The sequence below is a fragment of the Nannospalax galili genome, unplaced genomic scaffold (assembly GCF_000622305.1).
Source record: "Nannospalax galili isolate Female #2095 unplaced genomic scaffold, S.galili_v1.0 scaffold127, whole genome shotgun sequence".
In the NCBI taxonomy this organism is placed as follows: Eukaryota; Metazoa; Chordata; class Mammalia; order Rodentia; family Spalacidae; genus Nannospalax; species Nannospalax galili.
In genome coordinates, this window is record NW_008360326.1 from 5837159 (window position 1) to 5844229 (window position 7071).

The window sequence follows — 7071 nt, forward strand, 5'->3', positions numbered from 1 at the left end:
CCATTGTGTAAATGTACCACATTTTCATTATCCATTCATCAGTTTAGGTTGTTTCCATTTCTTAGCCCAGAGGCCGAGTCAGGCACTCTTCTCCAGTGCTCTATTTATTTTGAGACAGAGTCTCACCAAGTTTCCCAGGATGGCTTTGAACTAACTCTGCAGCCCAAGAAGGCTTTGAATTTGCATCTAATCATCCCAAGTAGGGTATTCAGATCTGGGCCTCTCAGGCTAACTAACAAGTCTAAATTCTATCCATTCTTTGAAGGATGGCTTTGGACCCTATCATCTCTACAAAGTTTTCCTGCCAAGTCTGGTCTTTACTGATTGAGTTAATTGATAAATCTCATTTACTTTCATTTACTGTTTGAATCAGTAGCTAGTTATGAAAGATATCAGCCTAGTATACTCACAGTAGGGCTGCAGACATCAATTGGCTTCAGATCCTTCCATGAAGAATTTATCTACTAAGAGAGAAGTCAAGTATTTCTGGGTACCAGAAAAGTTAAGCTAGAAAGTGACCAATTGCATTGTAAGAGGATGTGAAAATGCTCCCCAAAGAACCCCTCCTGTGGTGGGCAGAGACTGTGAAAAGGAAATCTCTGCTTAGAGGTTCTTTGAGATGCCTAATATATGCTTGAACTGGGAAGAATTTGCTTTGGCTTTTGATTTCTTTTTCTTCACTAGTTGCTGGGAAGAGGCTATCATGTGAAGCTGATGGCAGTTTGAAAGTGGGGTGGGAAATTTGGGGAGCCCCATTGTCATGAGAACTTTTCCCAGTGTGGGGGGCAACTAGGCAATATCTATCCACCTCTTTCTAAGGTTCCAATGTCAAACCAAAGTTTAGTTTCCCCAAAGTTCTCCCTGGGGGAACCAATGAGTTTATTGGGTTTACTTCACAGAGCCTGGGTGAGAGGTTACTGACAGGCATGTGGGTGACCCCAAAGCAGCCACACTGGAAAGTCTTCACCTCCCATGGATGTTGGTGTCTCCATAGCTGCAGATATGGAGCCCCTTTCCCACACTCTAACCCCTCTTTAAGGCTCTGAGGCCTCATGTTATTAGGGCAGAATTGCATACAGCTGGTTGGGAGAAGCGGCAGGATACTCAGGATCCCTTGACACTCTGGCATTTCCTTTTATGAGGAGATGGCAACAGTCCACCAACCCAGCTGTGATGAATCTTTTGCAGGCACAGCTGAACTCATGAAGATGGTGACTGCCAGTGCTGTATAACAGCCATCCTCAGGAATAAAGCCAGGAGGAGGGAGCTAATGGCAGTTAGAGTGTCTTGCTCAAATAGATAGCAAAACCACTGAGCCTGGGCCACAGCAAGAGAAGACTCATTTCCTTTATAACTTTAAACAAAATAAAACCTACATAGCAAAAGTCCGTAGACATATGCATTTCTAAAAACAATAGTGAGAGCTAGAAATATTTTACAAGGAGTTATAGTCCACATTCCACATCACAGATTATTACTCTACAGTCAAAAGAAATGAATTATCAATCCATGAAACAACTTGTGTGAATCACCAAGTAAATGTGCAAAGTAAAAAGTCAATCCCCAGAGTTATACATTGCATGATTCCATTTATATAATCTTGTTGAAATAGCACATATAAAGATGGCAGATTAGAGGGGCCGGAGAGACAGCTCAGCGGTTAAGAACACTGGTTGTTCTTGCAAAAGGCCCCGGGTTTGAATCCCAGCACTCACATGGCAGCTAACAACTGTCCTAACTCCAGTTCCATGGGATCCAACAGTCTCTTCTGTCCTCCGTGGGCATTGCATGACATGGGTTCACTTACCTACATGCAGGCAATACATGCGTACACATGAAATAAAAATAATAAAATATTTAAAAAAATATAAAAAAGATGGCAGATTAGAATGGTCAGGGTTTGGGACAGAGTAAGAAATGGGGGCAAGGCAGATACAGTTACAAAAATGCAACACAAGGGGCCTTTGTGCTTTAGCTTTGTGCTGTATCTTGGCTTTAGTGATGAATGTACTAACCTATACACACAAAGTATGTAAAACTAAACACATATATGTGCACTTCAGGACATGTAAACCCGGGGACATCTGATTAAAACTGGTGGATCACTTCATGTCATTTCCTGGTTGAGATTACTATTACTGTACAGCATGATGAATAAAATTGGGTAAAGGGCACATGGGATTTCTTTGTATGCTTATTACAGGCACATGCAAACCTAGAGTTATCTTGAAACAAAAACCTTAATTTAAAAACAAAAGATGCTTGTGAGCATCCCCAACCTTTGATGTCCTCATATACCATGTTTGATCTCCATCTCCCCATCCCATGGCATGCTCTCGGGACTGAGGGATTGAAAGTTAAACTCTAAGATGAATAAGATCAGTATCCTTGTCTCTGGGGTTGGAGAGGAGATGGAACCTGAGGAGATGGGGGAAGGAAATGAAAGGCCCCTGGTTAGGAAGAGGACCAAGAGAAAAGTGCAGTAGGTGAATCCTTGTGTCTAGCCAGAAGGGTAAGAATTTGAGTGGCCTTTGTGTACGAAAGGTCTCCAGGGTTCCCTGAATGAGAGGAGCATGCTGGGGAGGTTCTGAGGACAAAGAGTCCTGGCTTTGATCAGGCCAGCTGATTCCACAGATAGATTGAATGTCATTTGAGCCCTTAAAGATAGTTCACAATTGAGAACCTAGAGTCTAAAGGGACAGAGTATGAGAGTAAAGACATAAGGCTGGGAAGATTGGGATAAGGATGTGAAGCAAGAAAAAATTAAGCTTGTTTGGGCAAGAAGGGGAGGGGTGTAGGTAAGAGTGAGAGGTAGGTAGGGACCAAATGATGCTGTATAAGGAGATTGGGTCATGGAGGGGGGCATTGAAAGCTCTGTGAGGACTCAGAGCTATGCTTTTGAGAGATTGATCTGACAGCAGTGTGTAGAAAATAGGATGAGGTTGGGTGGGGAGAGATGGTGAGAGGTAGTAAAATCAGGAAGTCATTGCTGTAATCTAGGAGAGAGAAGCAATGGAGTATCCATCAGGATTAATTTCTTTTTAAAAAAAATTATTATTTTTATTTTATGTGTATGCATGTATTGTCTGCATGTAGGTGAGTGCACCCATGTCGTGCAATGCCCGCGGAGGTCAGAAGAGGCTGTTGGATCCTCTGGGATTGGAATTACGGACAGTTGTTAGCTGCCATGTGGGTGCTAGGTTTCGAACCTGGGTCTTCTGCAAGAACAACTAGTGTTCTTAACTGATGAGCCATCTCCCCAGCCCCAGGATTAATTTCTTTTACCTGTATCAATCACTTTTACAAGTTATTTCTCTTTCATGGAAAGTAGTAAGTAGTCAAGGACTGGTATGTAGGCTATAATGTTATTGGGCCTTCGTCATCATCTAGATCTCTGCTCTGCCATCCCTAGGGTATTGCTGGTGTTTTCAAGATCATTCCAGCAGTGAAATGAAGGGAGTAGAAAAACATGCTTTTAAAAGGGAAACTTCTCAGTAATCTAACCTATTACTTTTGGTTACTTCCTACTGGTTAGAACTTAGAACAGCCATCCCTAATTAGGTAAGAGTTTGGAAAATACATTCTTTTAGCTTTGTGGCTCTGTGACCTGCTGAAATGCAGAAGTCACTTATTAATGGAAAAGGGGAAGAAGGATGTTGGCGAAGGCAACTTATGAATTGTGTCACAGTGTGAATTCAAGCAGCGACAAGGAGAATGGAGGGGAGGGGGAGGATATTTAAAATATTTTGGGATGTAATGGCTGGGCTTGACAACTGATTAGAAATAGGGCAAAACAGGGCTGAAGAAATGGCTCAGCGATTAAGAGCACTGACTGCTCTTGCAGAGGACCCAGGTTCAGTTCCCAGCACCCACATGGTAGCTATGAACTGTCTTTGACTCTAGTTCCAGGAGAATCCAAAGCCCTCTTCTGACCTCTGTGGGCATTGCATGACATGGATGCACTCACATACATGCAGGCAATATACTCACGTGGAATAAAAAAAATAAATAAAATATTAAAAAAAAGAAATAGGGCAAAACCAAGAGAGGTTTGGAGCATGGGTAAAGTGAAGTGGACGGAGATAGGCATTGTCAAGCAGGCAGGCAATGTTTTAGTGCTTTCACACAATTTCACATTAATTCTTTTCTAATAATTCTGTAAGAAGTTCTACTATTATTATCTGTGATGGTTAATATTGGTTGTCAACTTGCCAGGATCAAGAATCACCTAGGAGAAAAAATTCTGGGCATGCCTCTGAGGGATTTTCTAGATTGAGTTAATTGAGGTGGGAAAACCCACCCTAATGGTAAGTGGCACCATGCTGTGCATTAGGGTCCTTGACTGAATAAAAAGAAGAAAGCTTCTTTGATGATTGGTGACTGGCATACTTGTCTATACAAGGATCCATATTTAGCACACGGTAAGAAATTCTGTTTGTCTAGGGATGTGACAGACATAGGGTTTTCTCTAGGATCTCAGACTTCTCTAGCCCTGTGTATTTGGTTGTGTTTTCAGCACCACACATGAGTTCCCTCCCATTGAGTGGGCTTTATGTTCAATTAGATAGCTGTTGATTACCCCCAAGACAAAAGTGCCACTACTGCACTGATTTGGTTTGCTGTGTTAGTCATTGTTGTGGGTATTAGTGGGGTTGTATCACTGATTGATTTTTCTCCCTTATCATCTTGCATACTGTCCTCCAAAATTATGAGAGATAGCCTTCATGGAGGAGGCTTCCAGGTCAGTTCCAACAACCTCCATTGTTCCATGTTCTCTGTCTTGTTTTCAGCAATAAGATCTTGCCTTTAAGTTCTGGGAGGCAATCAAGGGCTGTGGCAATAGCCTGTGTTATTTTTGGAGTCTTTTGGACTATCCTGACCAGCAACTCCCAGGGAGGTTTCTCCTGTCTGGCACTATGTGTCTTATTATATAACCTTCAGGTATACACATGCACTCATGTACAGATATTGTATGTATATTTTTCAGCAGGCTTTTGAATTAATGCATTTCCCTCTGGTTTTTCATACCCCCTGGGCATTATTTATCTAAGCTCTTTTTGCAAAAGACAGAGACTATGTATTGCTGTATTACAGAGTTTCATAACTGGTCACACACAGAGAATAAGTGTCTGTGAGATGCCTAACCCTAAGTGAAACAGCTACAATAGAACCTCTACACCCCAGGCTCATAGAACAGAGTGGAACAGGGGGTAGAGGGAATAGTAATGTATCTCTCAACTCTCACCAGTGAAGCTTCCTCACACAACAGAGGGTGATTAACATAGAAGGTCACAACTGGCTAAAGTGTGGAGAATAAGAGACTGAAGAGTGTGTGTCCCTGGATAGGACTCCTATATTAAACCTTATCCATAGCTTGGAGACCATTATAGAAGAGGGGCTGGAAAGACTGTAAGAGCCAGGGGTGGTGCATGACCACAAGGAAACAGAGTCTTCCAGGCTTCTGGGAACTTACTTATATGAACTTACAGCAATGGTGTCAGCATGCACAAGACCCATGCAAACTCAATCAGACAAAAACCAGCATAGAAGTGGGGAAATGGGCCGAAGGCCTCAACTTTAGCTGAAAAACTATTGGCAGCTGATCACTAGGGGTGATGGAGAGTTGGTGTTCTTTAAGGGAGTGATGCAAATAGGCTTCTGTGAATGAACACACACCAAAGGACATCTTTTGGGTACATAAAGTTGACTTAATAGGCTTTAACATATATGACAGAATGTATGAAATCTGGTGGGTGGGCTATGGGGTGGTCCAGACAGGGGAGGGGGAATCTAAATACGATCGATGACACTGATGCTGAAGATGATGCTCCTACAAAATGCAACTCCAGCTCTCCACCCTCTCCTAATAAAAATAACAATGCTGTTGACAGTAGAATTCACCTTACACTACACTAGAAATGAACAAATCTGCTACCTCTTCATCCCCAGGAAGCCCACTACATAGTTTGGAAACATCATTCTGATTATAAGCTGAATGTTAACACACTAGCTGTGCCTCACCTCCCTTTACTTCCCTGGGTTGCACAGCCTCCAGCATCCTGGGACAGCACCTTTCCTGGTCCCCAGGAGCCCTGTAGGCCTGGTCCCACACTCACCTCCCTTTACTTCCCTGGGCTGTACAGCCTCCAGAGTCCTGGTGCCAGCACCTTTCCTGAGTAAGTCCAGCAGAGCCTACCGTGCCTTGACTCCCCCGAGGCTCTTTCACCCTCCCAGCTCCCCCGATGCATCTCTCCTCCTAGCCTGGGTACTGGCCCATTTCCTGTCTTGGTACCCCAGACACTGGGCTAACCTCTCTACCCAGAGCCACCACGGCTTCCTGATCCTTTGCATCCAGACCAACCCAGTTCCTCCCAGTATTCCCCAGGAGCCCTCTGGGCCTAGTCTCGCCCCCCACCTACCTTTGCTTCCCTGGGCAGCTCAGCCACCAGCTTCCTGGAGCTAGCATCTTTCCTGGGTGGGTCCCGTAGCCTGCAGCACCTTGACTCCACCAGCCTCATTCACCTTCCCAGCTCCCTTCCTAGCCTGGGTAATGGCCCATTTCTTGTCTTGGAACTGCAGGCTCCTGGACTGACCTCTAGGCCCAGAATCCCTACTGCTTCCTGATCTTTTGCACCCAGACCAACCCAGTTCCTCCCAGTAGTCCCCAGGAGCCTTCGGGGTCTCTTCTCACCCTCACCTCCCTTTGCATCCCTGGGTGGCACAACCACCAGCTTCCTGAGACCTGCATCTTTCCTGGACCCTGCTCCCACATGGTCATCTCAATAGATGCAGAGAAGGCCTTTGACAAAATTCAATATGCAGTTATGTTCAAAGTCCTAGAGGGAATTGGACTGGAGGGAACATACCTCAACATAATTAAAGCCATATCATTCTAACCCATAGTCAACATCATTCTAAATGGAGAAAAACTGGAAGAATTCCCATTGAAATCAGGAACCGGACAAGGCTGTCCACTATCCCCACTTCTCTTTATCATAGTACTTGAAACTCTTGTAAGAGCAATAAGACAAGAGAAGGAAATTAAAGGAGTAATACTTGGAAGAGATCAAA